Source organism: Mauremys mutica, chromosome 4 (assembly GCF_020497125.1).
Source record: "Mauremys mutica isolate MM-2020 ecotype Southern chromosome 4, ASM2049712v1, whole genome shotgun sequence".
In the NCBI taxonomy this organism is placed as follows: Eukaryota; Metazoa; Chordata; order Testudines; family Geoemydidae; genus Mauremys; species Mauremys mutica.
Window position 1 is genome coordinate 45537088 of NC_059075.1, and position 22924 is coordinate 45560011.

Consider the following 22924-nt stretch of genomic DNA (forward strand, 5'->3'; position numbering starts at 1 on the left):
CTCCCGGCCTCCTGCAATCCCGGCTGGAAAAGTCCACGGGTCGCTCTGATTTCCACTCTAGGAGATAGCAAGAACGTAAGGAAAAAGGCTAAAAGGAAGTCTGTTTCCCGATGAAAGAGACTTGAGTTCTGCATTTCAATCTCACAGCAACGTGGGCTGGGCTGGGCTGGGCCGGGCGTTTCAGTCTATCAGTCACCAGAGGCACCCCCCTCCCGGAGGGCGGACCCAAGGAAAAGGGGCCTCCCAATTGGTGCTCGATGATGATAGACAGCATAATCCAGGAAGGCTCTTCCGCTTTCTTTTGCAGGCATGCTCAGCACCTGGATTCCTAATACAATAGAGACGAATATTAAATACCTACGTAGTGGTAAGTCGCACTGAGAATGCAATTAATATAGGGAATATGCGGAATAGTTTAATGATAGCGCTGTAGTAAAGCATTATTTTGTAGAAAAATCAACTGATCCTGTCTCTACCTGTGTATGAGATCTATTAGTTTAAGTTTACATACTTTCAGGGTTGGTAATACCTTTACTAGGCTATTGTCAACGGTGCCAATATTTTGGTCATGTCGCTTTAGAGAAAGCAATCTGTTCAAAGTTTGTAGATACGCCTGCCTTTTAGTTCATTCCAGTTTCCTCTGGCTATATCTATTTGCACAATAAATGACCAGACAGAAAAGTATGTTGATGTTTATAGCCAATAACTGGAGTCAGCAGTTTCACAGGGGAATAACAGCGACGTCGTGAAAAATGCAGAGTTCTTTATCATTTATTTTTCAGATAATGGAGATTTGTGTGTCTTTACATGATCCTGCTGTAATTTTAAAATAAAAACGTTTTAACCAGTGAATATATTATTTAGCATATGTCCCAGAGAGTTGTGATTGTTAAAGGTAAGTTTATTTTTGTTATGAACTAAAAGCGTGTACGAAAGCCAAATGAATCAGTGAGTTGTACAGATGAAACGTGGATGCAACTGTCTGTGTTTAAATGGGGGGGGGGATCGTTGTGTGTGACCTCCATACAATTTATATTTTTCATTCCTATCGTAAGTGTTACATTATGTTTAATTGTAAGATTTAAATGCCTGATTTTGACTTTAATAAAAACACTAATACTGGTATTATTGCAAGAAAATCGTCAGAAAAAGTTGGTAGGCGCTGAAGTGCTTGCGTTTCATGCGATGTGTGTGTGTGCGCGCGCGCGAATGTGTTTTGTTTGGCATCGTTGCCTGTATCATTCACTAGATATGTTTGTGTACATACTTACACACACTCCACACATATGTCATACTACACACATAGATTATACACTCCAATTCCAGCCAGGATTTTATAATATTTTTCTTTCAAATTTATGTTTAAAAGTAAAATCTGCAGGAATAGGATATGTAAATGCTATATAATCGAGAAAGAATAGAATCCATTAATTAGAATGAAATATAAACTCGGAAAATAAAAAAAAATCTGATCGGCCCAGAAGGGAGTGAGTTGGAACTGTTTCCAAATATCATTTTCAAATGAAATATTAAACGACGAGGATTTTTTAAGGAGGCAGGTTGTTGGAAGACAGAATTGAATTTCCATGGATATTAGGTCTTCCTTTACAGTATTATTTTAAACCCTAGTGAATCTGCACAATCAGGAATGAGTAGGATACTACCGGAAACAAGACCGGAATCAATTGTATGTGGAGGGAAGGCGATCATGGTCATTTTGTGGGCTTTTTCGTAATATTGATATATTTGATCTCCGATACGTATTTTGCACTGCGTTTCTGTGCCAGCAACGTGATTTGGACGTTCAAAAATATCTTAGTTGTAAATTGTGGGATTTCCTCAGTTTGTAAAAGTTCACCGATACCTCACAATACAATTCTCACACATTTACCATCGCATGCTGTTAAATTAATCTTTCCAGAGGCTTTGGTGTGAATCATAAGTCCTTTTGCCACTGTATGTTAATGTGCTCTGTGTATTTTTTTAAAAGAGAAGGCAATGATGTGTGGAACACTTATACAGCATTAATCAAGGCTAATTATGTAATTTAACAATACACTGGAGTGCATGTACAGAAAACTTCCGATCTGAATTAATTACATAATCCCTTCCGAAATCTAATATATAGACTAATCCATTACTAGACTGGCTTTTCCTTCAAATACAGTTTTCATTTTAACCAACTGAATGTATTTTAAATATGCTAGATCGTTGCTAAATGACTGTAAGCAATGACCTAACTAGGGCCTTTCACAATGTATGTCGAAGTGCACAAATGATATTCAGGTTTCCTCGCATGTATGATCTTTTTCTGTATTATTACCCATTAGTTCGTGGTGTCTTTTCTTATTCTAATTATAAAGACAATGAAGAGTGTCAGACTGAGTTGTCCTAGCAGTTAGCTTTACGATTTGGGGCCCAATCCTGCATTCCTTGAGCACCCAAAAACTCCCATTGACGTCATCAGAGTGTTCTCCCCAACTCTGCCCGTCTCTCTCCCAATCTGTGCCTGTGTGTGGACTATTCTATCCGCAGTGTGCCTTTTTCTCTCAGTGTCTTCCAACCTGCCTAACCCCTCTCCCCTCTGACCCCGCCTCTGATCCCTTGGATATTCGGTTTCTTTTCCTTTCACAATGTGTGTTCCTGATGTGGTCCTGTCGGAAAAGCTCGTTTACTCTGCTTGGGTCTCCAGTGGTTTAAGGATAATGTTTATCAGCAGTGAACGTGCTCAACTTGTTTCCATTTAACTGCTGAGTGTGGGCTGAAATAACAAAGGTCACAGCCGCAGCGAGTCGGTAGAGGGCAGGGGGAACCGAGAGGAATAGGAAAACATGATCATATACAACAGCCTGTTGATCCCTGCCTGGCAAAAAGATTAATTTCAGGTACAAAATAATTAAATAATTGAAGGAAGGGAGCTTCCTTCCGAACAGGCCGGCCCCGGCAGCGGATACAACCGCCGCTCGCTTGGGAAGTTTCCCCGGCAGTTGTGCGGCGCGGCAGTGGGGCTGAGACCAGAAGGCTGCACACGGGAAAGCAAACAGGACAAGTGGTTCTTGCTCGAGTCAGATCAGTCCGTGGGGCGCCTGGGGGAAAGCGCAGGGGGCTTCCAAGCGGAATAACTGTGAATGTAGGGGGCCGTGAGACCCCCCAAAGCGGATAGATCCCGTTGTTCCCAGTGGGGTTGTGCAGTCGGAGAGTCCCAGTTGGGCAAACCTGCATCGGTGCAACACCCCATTGCAACAGGTTAAGAGCAGAGCAGATTCCAGGGATCTTCCTGGGAACAGTTAACAGGGAGGTGCGGTAGAAAAGCAGCCGACACACGCACCTAATAACAACGGAAACGCCAAGTGGGTGCATGTGCGGGGCTGACACGCAAAAGCTCGGCTGGTTAATGCAATAAATCTGTTTCTTTTTAGCTGCACCGCGCTGTAGCAAAGTGCGGGCCTGATCTTGCCTCCGTTTCAAGTCCAGGGGAGTTTGGCTGGTGACTTAGCTCAGGCCCGAGCTGTTGTATGTTATATCTGCAGATGACTTGAGACTGACCACTGATTTTCTTTGCATCCCACCCGCAGGTTGTTGACGGGATCCCTGCGTTTAAATGGATGGTTTTCCCTGAAAGGTCAGCGTCTGTGCATATATTATACTAATATCATACTGCAAAGGCTTCCATGGGTCTGCTCTGTTGAGCGCTTGAGCTATAGGCTGTCTGGGGTGGTCTTGTCTAGCTACACCTGGCTATCTTGTGGTGTCCAGTTCTCAGTATCTATTTTAATGTGTTTCCGATAGGAAATGGGTTTTACAGAATTAGCACTGGTGCGTGCCTGACAGTATTTCTTACCATCTTTTCCCGTGCACCGTGGCTGGTGGATTAACTCCAGGGTGCTGCTATGTATCCGATTTTGCCTATTTTACCAAAATGAGTTTTTCCCCCCTCTGTCTGTCTTAAGTCTGATCCTTCTCAGTTAAAAAATTAGGATCTAGTCCTGCTATCCGAACTCCGGCAAAACTCCCGCGGGAGTCAATGGGGGTTTGGAGGGCACAGGGAATGCAGGATCTGGCCTCCTGGTTGGATCCATCTTTCAGTAAGGGGGACGGATATGGGCAGCCGTAGAGTCACTGGCGGTCAGTGCCTTTGGGAAGGGCCTTCATCGATATCTTTGGTACCGAGAAGCAGCCCAGGAGTCCTTACTCACCTAAACTCCGGTGGCTTAGAACAGGATCCAGTCACTGGAGTAAATGGCACATCTCCCCGTGATTTCAATGGGAGTTCGATCGGGCCCTTAGTGAATGCATTTCCCTCCTGTTTTCACCTCGAGAGCCTTCCTCCACCTGGAATTGCACGAAGAATTTGCTCTGGCTACTAAAGACCAAATGCACATCAATCCCTAATATTAGATGGTTGGGGCTTGCTGAGTTTTGAATGGCAACCCAGACGCTTGTGACAAAAGACACATCCACACTCACACACTCCGTCTATCATTTTCTGTAGAGATCTCAACCGGAATCTACGTGCATTGCTTTAAAAAGATACTCCACCGTGACATTTCAACAGAGACTCAATGAGATTTAAATCCCAAACTTTTCAACCATATTAAAAATTAAGCAAAATAAAACAATCCCCCCAGAGACCCATTTAAAATTCCTTTTAGTCGTTCATTATGTGTTGGTTGACTTTTGACGGAAACTTACCCCCCCCCCCCATAAACGTAGCGATTGAAAAGCACGCCTTCAAATAGGGATAATTGGATGGTAAGTAGAACATTTTTTGTACATAAAATGCCTAAATCTGACCCTTCAGCAAGGACAAAGCCCCCTGTATGTGTGTTTTAACGGCTGGATGTCATGGGGCCGCAGAGAAAAAGGGCAGCATGTGGTGTCATTCCGCTAATACCGAACCTCCTGGAGCGTATCTAGACACATAGATATTATATTCATGCCGGGGAGTGCGGTTATGCCAGTGGACTGCTACTCAGGACGATTGATTTACACAATCAAAAGGGCACACTTCACCCAGCCACTGCTCGATGAAACTAACAAGGATGCGTGTGTATTTGGGATCTCCTAACAGACATTTTCCTAGAGCTGCCCCGGCAGCAATGTTATTACAAACTCCACAAAAACAAGCAACCTCGGGGGAAGGTCTGGAGGAGGGTTTGTGGAGTCTTTCGGCACGGTTGGTGCCGGGTGAAAGGAAAGGCGAACCTGTGCTCAGGTTAGCGTCCTTAGGTACAGGGGGCGAGCCACACCTGAGGGTTTGTCCTTGTCCGTGGGTGAGTGATGTAAATATGCCCACAGTGTGCAGATGAATAAACAGGGCTGGTATTTTTAGCGAACAGGAATACAACAGTTATAACCCTTAAAAAACAAACAAAAAAAGATGTGTTGCCAACAAACTAGAAAAGCGACCGAGCCCTGAACGGATGGGACTGTATGTTGTATCAGGTCGCAGAGACAATGAAAAATATATCTACAGTGAGATATAAAAAGGGACTTTTCGTTTAAATACCTGTGTAAACAGTGCCTCCCCCTCCCCTTATGATCAGCATTTTCTGTTAGATATGGATTGTGATGAACTAATAGTGTGAAGTATCAAAGGGGTAGCCGTGTTAGTCTGGTTCTGTAGAAGCAGCAAAGAATCCTGTGGCACCTTATAGACTAACAGACGTTTTGCAGCATGAGCTTTCGTGGGTGAATACCCACTTGCATCCGAAGAAGTGGGTATTCACCCACGAAAGCTCATGCTGCAAAACGTCTGTTAGTCTATAAGGTGCCACAGGATTCTTTGCTAATAGTGTGAACATTTGCTTCGACAGTGACCGGAATGACTAGTGTATAAATGGCCTTCAGTGTGTGTGTGGGGGGGGAGAGATTTCGGGGGGGGGGGGGTTAAAATCAGATGTCTCACAGTATAGTTGCAGGATCTCGGGCACTGTACCTTGCTTAAGATACTGAGGAATCTATTTCAAGCGGGACCTCTCTGGATGCCCGCATGCTGAGTGCGCACATGCAGAGCAGATGACACCTAGCTAATCTGCACGATCTGATACAAGGTGCTTCACAGGGTTTGCTGTGGAATCGCACAGGGCCTCTCTCGTCTTCCGGCTGCAGGCTGGAAACTCCCTGAACTAGGTGTTTTTGCAGAGTTCTCAGAGGTACTAATCCTCTGCTGTCTTTAGACAAAATGCACTTAAAGAAAGCCCCTGACAGACCCTTGCTGCTGAAAGTGGCTTTCAACATAATGTAGAGGGAGAGATTTTCAAAACCGAGTTCCTCTCTTTGTCGGAACGCTGCAAACTAGTTCCTACAAACCTGAAGTTCAGCGGCTCCGGCTAATACGGCATTGGGATCGCTTTCTGTTCTTGTGGGAAGAGGCCTTCATGCTGGACAAAAATTAATAGTAATCCTGGCTGCATGTTTCAGATAATTATTTTTGTTCTCTTGTTGGTTCTACTGTACAGTAACCTTTATATTTTTGTAGCCCCCACCTTTGCATCAATGAGGGCTACAGGTGTGCATGTGTAGTTTCTTTGTTTTAAAATGAATACATGTGCACTCTCTGTATACACGTGCATAGAGGGAAATAGTGTATGTGGATGATATACACACATGACTCACTGAAAACAATTTAGTATTCAAATGTGTAAGCAAATACTTCCAAAGACTAGGGAGTACCAATTAATGAACTTTAGATTTAAGAGGCTCCTAAGCATCCTTTTAAAAGAAAAAGTAGCCCCCCCCCTCCCCCATTCAGGGCTAAGTCTCATAATGCGACTTAATATGATGAGCTCACAAAAGGCACAAACCAGATCAAATATGAGCAATAACCTTGCATTTTCCACCCTCGTGTTACAACGCGAAGGAAACTGTTTTGCATTCGAGAATAATCAAAATCGAATTGGATCTTTAAACGTATCTATTTAGTCACAAGGTTCAAAATGGAGGGAAAAGTAACTGCCAATAAATGAGGCGTCTCTCTCCCTCTTGTCAAAGAGTTCGTGGGTGTAAAGGTCGCACTTTGCAAGCTCGCGAGGGGTTGGTTGTTTTAAAAGAAAACTGAGGATTTGTTCCGCTTTTTAAGAGTAAATTTGTTGCATATGATTTTCGTCGGATTTTTGGGGAGGGAGCCCTCAGCCTGTGCTCTCCTGAAGGCCATCTGTATGAGGCCAAATCCTTCCACCTTTGCTCGGGCAAAGCTCATTTTGACTTCAGTGAGATGCTTGCCCGAGGAAGAGGCTGCAGGATTTGCAGGCTTGCGGGTCCGTTTGCTAACGAACGTGAAGTTCGTCCCACCTAGGTGCAAGGACCGAAGTTTCTGATTTTGTGATTCGCAGGAACATCTCCTGGTCCCTTACTCAGCCCTAAACCTGAGTCCTGCCGTAATGTCCTTAAAGCGCGTTCCAAAGGGGATCTGGGTAGAATCGTGGCTGTAAGTAAATGAGAAGGAAGCTTAAAAGCCCTCCTGGGAAGGCCAGTCCATATCGATTTGATAGGGGTTCGTTCATTTCAGCCGTGCTCTTGTGTGTAATAGATCGCCTTGATCATTCCTCGGGGACACCGTTTGTGGGTATCATATAAACCATGATGAAAGTTAAGACTCCTTGTGGCGAACGCAAGCAGGTAGCGCTAGAAGAAGTTAATTGGTTTCATTCCCCAGGTGTAAGGAGATGGGAAAATAAAGATGATAGGGGAGACCCATTCGTTTTACGTTAGAACTTCATCCTGCCTCTACTGAAAGCAATGACAAATCTCCCTTCGATTTCAGTGAGGACGCAACCAGGCTTTTCCATTGTCAATTGTCTTTATTTATTTAAGAAAAACAAGCGGGTAACATAAACCTGAAACATTTTTTTCAATTGTAAATTGTCCACGCGGACGGCATGGCCCCCCCTAAGCTTATCAATGCAACTTTCCCTCCCAGCTGCACAGACACCGTGGCTACAGCTAAGACCAAAACCAGAGCTATGGAAATCACTGGGAGTCTTTCCATTGATTTCTGGGGTCTTTGGATCAGGCTGTTGGTGCTTAAGGCGCGACTACTGGAGGAGCTAGTTACTCGGTGGGATCCGGGATCTTACACAGCTCACGCAGGATATTACCGTCTCGCATTCTAGTTTGAATATCCAGATCAATTTGTCGGTTTGTCTTAATGATGTGTTAGTTTCTTTGGCCCTTTTAATCACTTTGCCGCCACTTGTTCTTAGCAGACCCTGTGGAAACCAGACAGTGCCTCGTTAGGGCTTTCCTTGTGAACAAATATTTGACTTAAATGCTCAGTGCTGAGTTAATTTGTTTTTGCACTAGGATTTTTTGTTAAAGACACAAAGGGAAATAGGCAATTCTAATCGCTATAAAGCAGCAGACAGATTTTAAAAGCATATTCTTTTCTAATAAAGAAATCAGGTTTGCATTTGTCACGTTATATTAATTTAGAGTAAATGAAAATAATCCCTCTATTGTTCTGTACCACATTACAGTAACCAATTGGGAATTTCTAGGTAATTTTCCCCCCAAACTCTACATTTGCTTCCAGAACACCTAGTAAGAGCGCCATCTACAGAAACACATATGTCAAGTTGTTTTAAAAACAAAACTGAAACATTTCAGATGAGCGTTCTTGCAACATTCTTATTTCAGGGCACGATCCTATAAATTATCGTTCCGTTCTACACACACACACACACACAGAGATGCTGATTCAGAACACTGGTGCTGCAGAAAATGTTATTTACCTTTGTAGCGTCCCACTTGGGATTCTCCCTCACATTTGTGCCGTGACAGGTGGAAAGGTATGTGCCACTGACTAAGTCAAAGGCAAAAGGTAATTACTTGGCTTGAAGTACCTCACTTGTATCCCGTGCACAAGGTATTCCAGAAAGGGAAAACACAACTATGCGGCGAGGTTTTTGTGGGTAACTGGGATAGACAATCAGCTCTGACAATTCCAAATCCTAAATGAGTAGACTACACCTTTAAAACGTGTGACAAAGAGTCTAAACAGGAAGAACCCAACAAAACCAGCAGAGCAGGGAAATATCCGTGATGCAGAAGTCAAACGTGTACATTTGTCTACATCTATTTTTCTATGTTTTACTTTAAAAGGTAATAATTGGACATATACCAATTTCCTAGAATTGGAAGGGACCTTGAAAGGTCATTAAGTCCAGCCCCCTGCCTTCACTAACAGGACCAATTTTTGCCCCAGATCCCTAAGTGGCCTTCCTTAAGGATTGAACTCACACAACCCTGGGTTTAGCAGGCCAATACTCAAACCACTGAGCTATCCCTGGATACTGCAAGGAAAAAGTGTAAGAAGTTTTAGGCCTTTACTGCTTCTCTGTTATATATAAAGAATGTCCCAAAATCCAGAGGAAAAAAAAGCCTAGTGTGTCTTTTCAAGTCTTTGGTGGAGTAGGCCTTGACTATGTGCAAAATTCTGCTTTTATTTACACCCATGTAATCCATTGACTCCGATGGGTTTGCCAGTAATTAGCAGACTTTAGCCATATATTCAAAATCCCTATACACTGAGACCACTAGACTTTTACGGATTTTACAGGGGGTAGGTATAGTGTTTTCCCCCATGAGTTCCCATGGTGTGAAATTTCTCTTCCTGGACTTTTATCTAAGTTGATCCTTTCCAACTGTTGTACTTTGCACCTTAAAACTATTTTCAGCTGAGATATTTGTTTATTATGATCGTCGTTAATCTATTATTTATTCTTATTTTCCTCTTCTTTTATTCTATTTCTCTAATTTTCTCCTTTATAGTAATCGGAGGGTTTTTGAATGGTTTTCATTATATTTATACGTTTTAAAATATAGATGTATCATTGCATTTCAATTCTCACTGTACAGTCCCTCTGGAAGAGAGGCGTTTTTAAAACAAAATTCTTAGTATCTTAGCCAGAAACCCATGATTCAGCATTTCTGGTGTTTGTCTACAATGACTAGTGTGAAGTGAGCTAGCACGTATGTATGCACTCTGGGGAATACGAGTACATGTGCATCTGAATAATGCTGCAGCGTATACCGATGAGTATTGTAGGGAAGAGTAGGAGACAGAGAAGGTCTGAGTACTTCAACAGAAAGAGATTTGTAGTGGAAGGAAAGGCAGTAGGAAAGCAAGCAGCTTTTCTATCTTTGTCTTCCACCTATTATATGCACATTGTAGAGACTGTGCATATGTAAAGCGCTTCTTTATTAAATCGAGATTAATGGCATATGACTTGAAAGGTGAATTGCAAGCAATTGTTTTAAAGAACATTTTGGCCTGCAGGCCGGACTTTTAACCATTGTAGTGTTTATAGGACTGCTACAATTTAAAGTTTTACAATTCTTCCCGATTTAAGAGATGGGTTAATTCTTTTTCTCCACGAGGAAAAAAAAGTCCTTTCGAGAGCAAATAAAATCCTGTCTCTAGCTATGTGGAATCATACTTGCCTTGCATGGTTTACCTGTTATGATGTGGGCTCCATATCACCATTGCACTTACCTGAACTCCTCCTGTGCCGTTGCTTTTTTAACCATATATTTACTCATTTGTCGTATAAAAGAGCAAAGATATCACTGGATGTGGATTCCAGTGTCAGTTATTGTTTTCTTAATAAACCTAGTGCCTGGATCCATATTTTGAACAATTCCGAAGTTAGGTTCACGGTGTGTTCCAAAGTTGCAGTGCAAAGTACATTTGTACTCCGATTTCACTGGGGTTTGGGGGAGGGATGGGAATGGGCGCTTATCTATGGCATTACAGACAGATATTCTGTTTAATTTAAACTTGCAGCCTGTTCGGTTGGTTTCTCAAAAAAAGTGATATTGTCGAATTTACGTATCTAGGGTCTAAATGCTTCTGTGGCTTGTAATTAAAAATAATCGACAGGAAATCGGTTAGACAACCAGCTCGTGTAAAGTAACACATTTGGCCCAGCAAGGAGAAAACACTGATTTTAGTGCAGATTCTCACACCGGGTATCTCCATTCCATTTACAAAATACCTTTCGTCTCCATTTAAAATACATCATATGAAAGCCTCAATGTCATAAATAATAATATAATGTAATTAATATAATCAATCAGTTAATTATAACTAATACTGAATTCGGGGTTCATTCCATTGCAAAAGATTGGCTATTGCCGGACGGATAAAAGAAACTAGCCCTTTTATGTTGATGGGGAAATTAATCTTTGCGTTAAGCTTAAATTTGTCCTCCTGAGAGTTAGTCTTACAGTTATAAAGAGAAAAATAGTTTAAAATGGCAGCAAATTAAACCAGCTATCTTATATGTGAGAGTCAATCTACTTCTTACAGCAAAAGAAGGAAATAACATCTACACTAATTCTTTTGAAAAGGACAGATCTCTCTCTGTCCAGCTGCATCAGCGAACCTATTGATGAAACGTTCATTACAGCCGCATGTTTTTAATTACATAAAGTGATTTTTCATCAAATGTAAATAACTCCTGGGTGGTAGCATAGTACTATATCGTTGCGAACACGAGTCAATCATTGATTCAATATAGAGATTATTGGCTGCTGGGATTTCTAGCGGCTTCAGAAAACGACTTTTATTAGTGGCTTCTGTTTTATGTTTGCTTTATACAAAAGCGCAGGATATTCCCTTAAGGCTAAATCATTACATGAAACGAAAAGACACGGAATGAACCCTTCACTTTGTCTGTCTAGGTCCAGGGACAAACAGCTATATGTGTAGTGTTGGAAAATCGGTGTGACCACATGTAACGATTTCTGTAAAGTTTGACCCCTATTAACACCAGTATTGAAATGCTTTTTTGTCTGACATCTTTCTTACTGTTTCAGCCGATAGGCTCTAAAGGCCGAGCTAAGCGGTATTTTGTCCTTTGTTACTTGCAGCCCGTGAGAATTCCCCGCGTTCAGGGCTGCGTGTTGAAAACACAGGACAGAGATATTGAGTTCAGCATCTTAGATCCACAATAGACACAGTATTTACAGGGAGTGCAGGTGCAATGTTTTCTAACGGAGGAGTAGAATCAGGCTAAAGCACAGGCTGCATCTTGAGTCTCAGGTAGAGAGAAGGTTCCCCGGCGAGGTGCAATGTAAACAGAAATCCTCTGTTCCAGTCTCAGGTAGAAAATAATAGGCGTGCTCCATTCTAGCCCCAAGTGAATAGCCCCCACACAAGGGGTCTTTAAGTGTCCGGCGACTATTGCTCAACCACTGGAGTAGTGTACACCACCAGTGGTCACCGAGGCTGAAACAACAATCCCCTCTGTTACCCGGAGAATCTGTGTAATTGCAGAGCCCACCAGCTACCACCTCAACCCTCCCACCCTCAGTCCCTCCGACTCCATCGCAAATTGCTGGATGTGTTGCCACGGACAGAGCCATTCTGGAGCTCAGTTCGGTGGCATGCAGCCAGTGGGCACGCAGTGCCATTGTCTGACCTCTTCGCCACCCCCCCTTCCGTGCCTAGCAGCAAAACCAGGGTTTGCGGGGCCTCCTGTGCCCACCCAGGTGAGCCTTCCTAACACACTCAACGCTACCACGAGCTGCCGGACGAAGCGCGGGGGGGAGCTCGAGGGAGGCAGGATCGAGGCCTTAATCTGAGCTCACTGCAGCTTTTCCTTTAGGGGTTCACGTTTTAAAGATCGTTTAAGCCAATGGATAGGCTGCTTCCTGCTTGTGAGCGGGAGGTATCCTGGGCTAAACAATCTGCGAGGCCCGACCCCACACATCAGCACACGATTGTCCCCGCGCTAACAGCAAGGAATGCTCCTTCATTGTTTGTATATCGGCATATGCATGTACACGGCCATTTCCCCTTTCACTCGCCCAAGCAATGCCTCTCCCCCCCGCCGCCCCGGTAAGCTGATCTTGGGGCTTCTCCTCCGCCTGCCTCCCTATCTCTGCTTCGTGGCACAACTCGGTTGGGAGAAGAAGGTCTCTGTTTAGTCTGCAGGGCAGTTTAAGGCGCAATGCAATTGGCTCAGCTCATCCCTTGCTGGTGTAGGAGAGTGCAGATAACACTGCCCTGTGAGAGACAGGGAAACTGCCCAACCCCGTCCCCCAGTCCTGCAAGAAAGGGAGAAGATTGTCCCCTTGGAGACTAACTCCTGTACCCCAGTGTTGCAGTTCAGTGCCGTCACCTTAGTAATGATCAAGCTTCTCCCATGAGCTTCCTGTTGAAGGCAGACCCCTCACCGTTGTCCTAGCACTGGCTCTGACGCTGCAGTAACATCTGTATGCGTGGGGGAGCGGTGGTGGTGCTGGCTGACTCCCCTCCTCCCCCCATGGGAACGCTCAGCAGGCCTAGGATGTGCTTCTCCAGTCCTACTGCGGCTGCTTCCCAGGGAACTTGCCCTCACTCGGGAGGCTGAAAAATGCCCTTTCCCAAAAGCGTGGTGTAATGTAGGACACCGCCGCCCCCCAAAAAATGAGACAAAGGGTGGTTATGGGCACATCCGTGGGGCTGGAGGAACAGATCCTGGACCTGCCATGCTCTAGCGGCCCGGGGAAGCTTCCTTGTATTATTGACTGAGGTGGCGTTGAGGGGACGGAGATGGGAACTTTGTGCCATGTGGGGCAAGGACTCTGCTAGCTGGCCCTGCAGAGAGGAAGGGTGAAGGACTGGACCAGCAGCCTCCCTGAAGAGAGATGGTGAGGGTGTAATAGAGGCCACCAGACAGCCCCTGAGCCCCACAGGAGGAGTCAAAAGTTAAGGCTGAACCTTGCCCAGGGGCTGTTGGCAAAGAGGGCTTTTTGGAGCGGGGGTTCCTGCGCAGCTTGATGCCAAACTGACATCCCAAATCAGACAAAATTCACCTGGTTTCTGGTTTAGGGTGTAGCCAAAACCCCACCAAAATCCACTGAACCTCAGCAAACTACAGCACTTTCAGGTCCAAGACACAACCCCTAAGCTGGGTGACTAACTCGCAAGCTGTCGGGAACAGCTCATTGCTGGGTAGTGACTGTGTAACGCTGTGATGTCACCCAGCGCTGTGCGTTGCAAGTATATATACAGTACTGCTTTCCATATCAGCTTTCACAGCTATTTAAGCAATTGGACTAAGGTACCCCCCGTAAATGAATTTAAATAAACTGCATAGTGATTAGCTGATTTCTCTGTGGTGTCAACATCCCACCACCCTCTTGTGCAAATAGCTCACAATTCGCTGGATATCATACTGTGAGCGACGTAGCATTTTCCATCATCAAGTGCAAAGATCTCGTGCGCAGAGCCAGGGTAATATATGGGCATACATTTACAAAAAAAATCTAAACAAAGCCCTGCTGTTTTCCTTGTGGTCCCTAACAAACAGAATCCTCCCCCCCAAAAAATGCACGTAGGCTAGTACACAGGTCATATTTTTCTGCTTAAAATCCTGTGGCAGCCTTCACAAGTAAATTGTGACCGTCAAAGAATATAATCAAGTATAAATGCCACTCCCTTCATGTTTCAGAGTAGTAGCCGTGTTAGTCTATATTCGCAAAAAAAAGAGAAGCACTTGTGGCACCTTAGAGACTAACAATTTTATGTAGCATAAGCTTTCGTGGGCTACTCCCTTCATGGTCCAGAATTACCACTCACCTTCAATGATTAATGTGTTATTATTTATTAATAATATCTGATCACATTTTAGTTAGGCACCTGCTAATGGCCACTCTGTGGAGTCTGCAAAACACTGTCGGGAATATCTTCCTATGTAAACATGCTGACAACTTTCTAAAAGCCTTTGGGGACTGAAGTTGTCCACACATTTTCAATTGCAAAAGATACCGTTCCCCCCCTGGAAATCTGGACAAAGTTCCTTCAAGACGGTTTGGGATTTCATATGGTGGGAAAAATACAGTTTCCCATTTAAAAACAAAAAGCTAAGAACACTATTTAGAGCTGGAATAAAAATGGCTGCTAATTTAGACTTGAAACTTCACGCGGATTTAGACTCGCTAAGAGGATGAGTGTCTGCTTGGCTAGAAAAATGTTTTGATTTCACAGAGTTGATTAGAATTTCACACTCATCATGTCCAGTAGTTATTTATTCTGTAAATCTACAGGTGCGCATAAAAAATGAATTGCATATGTATGTGCAGTTAGCTACGGGTTCACTTGGCTCAAAGAAATGGCAAATATTGCTGGTAAAAATCACTGGAGCTTCAAGATGTGCAAGGTAAACACGGAGACAAGAATTTACAAGCGTAGATGACTGTATCAGCAAATTGTTGTGAAGAAAGAAAATGACAAGCGCGGTTGGCCCAGCCTGCAGTTTGCAAGGTCGGCAAACGAACTAGCTGAAGAGAAAGGGCCTTTCAAGCTCCCCTGCCCTAGCGAATTACCACCAGATTCCCTTTTTCTTCTTTCCTTTAAACTTCCAGCAAGCCCATCCTCCTCCCTTAAACATTACACACAAAGCCAAGCAGTAATGCAAAATTAAAGTGGCAAGATCAAACGCTCAAAAATAGGGACGTCGCTTGGCCAGGTTGGCCCCACTCTTTTTCCTCGTGTTAAATGTCAACGTTGACATATTATCGTGTTGTTGGGCCGGTCCATACAATAAACAGGACGCCAGAGATGGACCAGTTAATGTTGCGGGTGAAACCTTGGCTTCTGGCACTTCCTTATGCTGGATGGGAAAACTTTGCCAACAGAGAGGCCATGTCTGATACTCTGACACATAGCGAAGACTTCCTGTCAGTCCATCACAGATCTCCGATGCGGTGTTGTTGTAACCCTGGAGTGCTGGGATATTAACAGATCGCATTCTGGGGGGATACGCAATGACTACTATTATATCAGGGAAGAGCTGGACCCCTTCCCCCCCGCCCCCCTGGCGCTGCCCTGCGGAGTCCTGGTTGGTGCTGAATTCCCACAACAGTTGGTTCAGCATCGGGCCCTTTGTGGGGGCCTTTTACTTTAAAAAATGCCCATTGCTGAACCGCGGACCAATCTATTCCGCATAGCTGTGCCCCCCCCCAGTTTTGTTTTTAACCCGCGGAGAAGCCCTTCAGCAATGCCTCTAACACGCTAACACGCTACCTTTATGTCAACGCGGCTCGAAAGAACCTCCGCAAAGCATCTGTTGCAGGGCTCTGCTAAGGCAAAAGTAAAACCCGCCATTGACTTGAGTGGGAGCAGGATGGGACTTAGTATCCCTTAGACGTCACAAGGGTTGCCACTGGAGTAACTAGGGGCTATGTGAGGTCAATGAGTCCCCACGGAGAAGAAACCTTTAGTGCATTTGCTCATGTGTGTCACTGTGTGTTTGAAACCAGGTATTGTATTGTTATACCGGAGCATTCTGTTGTACTGGAGAGGTTTTCTTAGTCAACGGCCAAAAGCGGATCTATATGGTGTTGGATAGTTAATACAGAACATCTCCCCCCCCCGAATTTCTGTTTTGACTCTTCTCTGATATACGACATAATGCTCACGGTATGAAGTCACAAAGGCTCATGACCATGGAAACCATTAAGACTGCGTATTTGTTTCTATCCAACAACTAAGACTATATGTTTATATATAGCCTCGTGTGTGCACGCACACAATCATATACATCTATGTGTTTGAACAAAGAAAGTTTATCCATATTTAGCCAGACAAACCTGCCCCAATTACTTGAAGAGTTAGACGACTGTAAATGAGATTCTTAATACGATTAAGCATTAAAATCGTCGCCAAGCCATGACTAAAATAGACGCCGGACACCCGTGACAAGAGGACTGAGTAAGTTTTCGTGTCTTACAGAACACTGGCTGCTCTTTCAGTCTGAACGCGCCAAGGGCCGCTCCTGCAGCCCATTCGCATCAGGGACCCCAGCCGCTTTTCAGGAGAACGCCCAGTGAAGGGTTTTATGGAAGCACCTGATGGTGCGATATGGCTCTTAGTGATTTCAAGCGGAGTTTGGCCGAAGTAATTAGCGGAGCAGCGGCCCCTAATTCTACAGTTAGGAAGCTTTCCAGCTGCGCTTGCTAAAAATCAAACAAACCAGAATTCCGTTGCTCTCGCGTCTTTGTTTTCTCGGCAAGTGATCTGCTTAGTGTATTTTTTTGGAACCCCCCAAAAAGCTGTTCGTTGCACGGGAGCCCAGCAGCAATTGCACACGCGCACCCACCTCGCTTGGGGCTCGCTCGTTTTCTGTGTGAACCTGTGCGCCAAAAAGGGCACCAAAGCCACCCGCGATGGGGAAGGCAGAAATCTCTTCCTACGTTAGCTCCGGGAGCCCGGAAACTCCTGCGCATCCTTGGAGAAGCGTGGAAGCGGTGTGAAATCCGCGCTGGATGAGTGGTTCTTTGCTAACCCGGCCAGAGGTGAGTGTTTCACCGACGTAGGGGCCCATCAGGCAGCCCTTGTTCAGACAAAACTCCCTGTCAGATGAGGGAAAGCCTTGCCCATTTAAGAGCCACATCAGCGTTTCCCCCAGGGGCTTATTCGAACGGACACAGAGGATGCAGTTCCATCAGAAGATGTAACATTTCTACTGCAGCCCGGAGCGCTAATCTAGCTCTTAATTCACTTGCATCAAGATTTAACAGACTCTTGAAATTCCTGGAGAGTGCAACGTTAAATTAACCCAGCAAAATAGCCATATAGAGAGTGTATTGACTTCAAGCCAGCTTTCATTTGCTCTATTATCTGCTAAGAAAAACATAGGGATCCAGCCCTGTAGAGAAAGGAAGGCGATGCGGGACACGTCCCAGGTTTTAGATTCCCGTGCTTGATATTTGTTTCTTCGGGAAGAAGGGATTTTACCCCCCCCCCCCCAGCGCCCCTTAGAATATGTCTTGACCTAAAGGACGATGTAGGAATTTTATGCAAAAAAATCAAGTTCCCCACGGATAAGCATTGCTCTAACACAGCCAGCTGTGCTTTACAATAAGGACATCAATTAGAAACTGCCGTTTACCACTCCTGTCCGCACTAATAGGTTAGAAACCGCCTCTACCAATGGATTGCCCCCAGGAGAAAACCATGGTCTGTCCAGCTCGGAAAGACGTATATACCCTGCCTGGCGGGGTAGATTTATGCGCCTGCACGTAAAGGACCAGGGTTGTTAAAAAGGTCCCCCAGCATAGAAACAAACAAACAAGCAGCGAATGAAGGGGCCCTGTCGCTGCAATCAGTGGGTTGCCATTTAGAGCCGGACACGAGAGAATCAGAGAGATTTTTTTTATTCGTGGTCTGTTTTCCTCAAGCCGATTGCAAAAAGCGGCCGAGACGATGGGTGCGTGTCTCTGATCTACATGGGGTTGCGGGGAAGCTGTCGGGAGAGGCAGGGCAAGGGACTTCACCGTCCATCATGCATGCTGACAGTGAGGCCGTCACCTGGAATGCATTACAGCAACCAGCGGCCACCCGGGGCTGCGGGGCGCAAGCCGCCGCCTCGCTGGAGAAGCCGCGAGCTGCCCCCGGTCTTGTTGCGAAGGGGAATTTCGAATGGGGCCCTGCGAGTGGGAAAGGCGAATGGGCGCAGCGAGCTTCTCCCCGCAGCTGCGTTCCCACTGTGTGCTCCTTTCGCTGTCCCCAAGGAAAGATCCGCGGGCTGGGGCGCCCTCTCTCGATGAAACACACAAAGGGAGGCTACGAGCTACTTCATTCTTCCCAGGAGTTAGAGCTCTTGTCACTTTCCTCCCTTCTGCTGACTTTCTGGAGACCTCAATGAATCAGGAGTCACAATCACACCCACACCCACACAAACACAGTCCCGTAGATAAAGCTTGCAGACCTCTCTGCCTTTTCACTGCAATGCGGGCTGAACCCATTAACTCGCTAGTCTGTTAATTGCCTGTTTGCATTATTAAAAATAGATCAGCGGCAGCTTTTCATTTTCCACCAGAAGCTCAGCTTGCCGGGCTGACTGAAAGCGAAGCTGCCTGCCAAGTAGCTCAGGACAGAAAAAAAAGGTAATGGGGGTTAATTACTCTGAACATGTTCCATCCTGGTAGCGGTCATTGAATCCGGTTGGTTTAGATCAATCATCAACACGGAAAAAAGTCCTCTGTGTATATGTGGGTGCATGTGTGTGTCCTTGTAATTAAACTCATCCACAGCGTTGGCGGAGAAATGCCCGGATCAAGTCCAGGGCAGAATCGTAACGCAGCGAGCAGTTTAATGCATGCGAAGCAAATATCCAGGACCTGCTAGTGCTTCCCGAACGGGCCCCCGGCTCTGGCACCGAGCAGACAGACGCGCGGTGTAGCGTTCGGAGCAGCGTCCGAGCCAAGGGTCCCTCCAGCGCCGGAATCCGAGCCTCGGGGCTTTGGGAATAATAAATCCTGCGAGATCGCTCGGAGCGTTGTAATTCATCCCATTTACACACAGCACCATCTGTGTAAAAGAGTGGGACTCCCAGGATAATTGTGGTGACCGCGATTGCCTGGTCTATTTACTTCAAAGCAAGACCACAGGAAACCAGAGCGATGCACATTTAAAGTAATGGCGAGGCTCTCCCTGACAGCAGACTGCTTCCCCTTCATCGGCTCCTTCCCCGTGCCCAATGCTAGAACCGCAGCAATAGCCTGTTGCTCTTTTTTAATCTCCTCACTGTACTGGAAACAGACTACTCCCAAATCAGTAAGGGCACCTATGTTAGTGGGCTCTGTCCTGGAGCTCTTTCTTACCTTAGCAGTCTCATTGACTTTAGTGGGATTGCTCAGGAGCTCAGCGCCGCACGAAGGGGTCCTGGCAGAAGGTCCAGCCAGTTCTTTGGAGTGCTCGCTGGGCGTTTAGAACAGCTGTGTCTTCCCTCTGTTTCCAGTGAATTGTACGTGCCTGCATTTGTACCTGAGGGCACCAAAAGTGGAAATCCAGCTTCCAATACATTGCAAGACAGCCTCTTTCGGCGATCACAATGCACAGAACTAGGCACCGTCCTCGGACAAACGAGCATTGAAGTGATTTGCAGACATTTGGATGAATTTTTTTTGGATACATCCCCCCAAATTAAAAAAATATTTAGTAATCTGATGCAAAGGGCAAAAATTGAGTTTTGTCTAGAAATAGCCTTATGACCCAAGGATAAAACATAAGAATGACCATACTGGGTCAGTCAACTGTTACCCAAATGGTCCATCTAACCCATTACCCTGTCTTCTGAAGGTGGCAGGTGTCAGATGCTTCAGAGGGAATAAACAGAACAAGGCAATTTATCAAGTGATCTGTTCCTGGTCATCCAGTCCCAGTTTTTGGTTAGGGACACCCAGAGCAGGGGGTGATCCATCCCTGGAAGGGGTGGTTTAACAGCATGCAAAAGGAATTCCACTAGAATTCTGAGAAATGCCCCCATGCACCCCTCTGCCATGTACATTGGCCCAACTGGACAGTCTCTATGCAAAAGAATAAATGGATACGAATCAGACATCAAGAATTATAACATTCAAAAACCAGTTGGAGAACACTTCAACCTCCCTGGACACTCAATTACAGACCTTAAAGTGGCAATTCTTCAACAAAAAAACCTTCAAAACCAGACTCCAATGAGAAACTGCAGAACTGGAATTAGTTTGCAAACTGGACATCATCAGATTAGGCCTGAATAAAGACTGGGAGTGCATGGGTCATTACACAAACTAAAAACTATTTCCCCATGCTAATTTTTCCCCCTACTGTTATTCACATCTTCTTGTCAACTGTTTGAAATGGGCTATCCTGATGACCACCACAAACATTTTTTTCATCTCCTGCTCATAATAGTCCACCTTAATTGATTTGTCTCATTAGAGTTGGTATGGCAACCCCCATCTTTTCATGTTTTCTGTATATATGTATCTTCCTACTGTATTTTCCACTCCATGCATCTGTTGAAGTGGGTTTTAGCCCACGAAAGCTTATGCCCAAATAAATTTGTTAGTGTCTAAGGTGCCACAAATATTCCTCGTTCTTTTTGAAAACACTATAGTATCTTTTTGAAGATACAGGGCCCAATCATGTGAAGCGGTGCGCATAGTCTCAGAGGGTGTTGCCGTCAATGGGTGTTGGGATGTATGATCCATCTCCTGAGTTGCTCAGCACCTCACATGATCATCCCTATACTTTCCAAAAATGAATCCCTATGGGCCCAATTCTGCCACCATTCGTCTTGGGGAGTAGTACCTTACTTAGCAAGGAGGTCCATTGTTTGTAAATTGCTCCAATGATTAATTACTGTCAGTGTTAAAAATATGTCTGCTATTTCTAGTATTAATTTGTCTAGCTTCAGTTTCCAGATACTGGATTTTGTTTTGCCTTTCTCAGATAGATTAAAGAGCTATCTACTCTCTGATAGCAGGGCTGGGCCTATGGTTACTATTTCTATATTATTTTGTTTTCATTTCTTTCTTTTGGATCTCTCTTTATTACTAATTTTGATCCTTAATGTATTTTCTCAGAACACATCTTAGCTTAGGCTTCTTTGTGATTCCAAAATATTAAAGGCAATACTGAGAGTCAGAGTGTGCTCTCTAGCCACTGACTTTGCATTACAAATATTCTGATTTCAGGATAAAGGCAACAGGCAGTTTATATAATAAACAAGACCTAATTAAACAGAATTTTTAAAACAAAAGCTCAAAACAGCATTCCTTATTCATGTGGGTGGTCCGATTGACATGAGTGGGGGCTGCAGGATAGGCCCCAAATGACATACTTATGTAAAATATAATAGGCTTGTTTAACAAGGATATATAGAATATGTCTCATTTTTAAAACATTAAAAAAAAGAAAAAGAAAGAGAAAGAAAGAAAAGAGCCTTACTGCTTTATTTAAAGGAAACAAGAGGATAACTCCTTTTGATGTTGACCTAACAGAAGAAAGGAATGTAGGTTGGGATGTTTCATATTTACCTTCCCTGCAGATTTACCTAGGCTTTCAGAATACTGAAGTCAATGAAAGCTATAAGTGAACATTTGGTGGTAGAGAGGGAGGTCTGTCTTGCAGCTGTTACCCACTGGAACTACTTGAGCGGGTTAGGATTGTAGGATTAGGTGTAAGGTCTGGGGGTCAGGCATGTGTGCTTACAGTCATGAGTTTATATGACTACCATGTGACTGTTACGTTCTCATGCAACAGCAGAATGATTACGATATATAATTGGCCATTCAAATAGTTTTTCTCTGCTGTCTTACTTTTTGCACATTGTTCATCTTATTTCTTTAGCCAGCAGTTGTAGATTTCTGTTTTCTCATTGTTCCCATTTCAGTCACACAGAGCCCTCATACTGCAAGATACTGAGCGCTGCTGGTACTCAGCGCTGAATGAAACAATGAGTACAGGGTTTCCTTGCCTACATCTACAGGTGACTGTAGCTTACTGTAGAAATAGCATTTCAGCCCAGTTTATCCAGGTATCAAACTGTCACATTCCATGGGGCCTCCACTGCAAACTTCCCTTTGTATAGAATGTTTACAGTGACTATAAGGCAGCTGTGTTTAGACATTCAGTCCAGGTTATGTCTAGAAAATAACAAGCTAGATTCCCTTAACAAATGCTTGCCAAATAGCCAGGAAAAAGCTACCCCTCACCAACTAAAGCTTATGTTCATAATATGTACTAAAATTCAATGTGAGTAATAATACTGTAACTTAGTTTCCAGCAATGGGACTGGGAACTCAAGGATGTGTAACGTGTCACTCAATAGGTAGCTATGAACTATAACTCATATTTTACTAATGCTATAATCACTTGCAATTATAAATCAGGGCCTGAGCCTGCACTTTGAAAAGAGAAGACTGGGCCTGATCCTGATCTCATTGACACCACTGGGAATAATGATTAGCCCTATTCAATAGCTTGTAAGTCATGTGATATCTGGCTGTGGGAGGGTTGTGCCTGTGGTATGTTTTGCACCAATCGGCAGCCTCATATTTGGCTCTGGCTTCTAGTTTACTGGTTATGTGAGTATATACTGGTCAGGCTTTCTGTATTGTGGACAGAGTGCCTTGTATTGTACTAATTGATTGATAGCCCAAATAT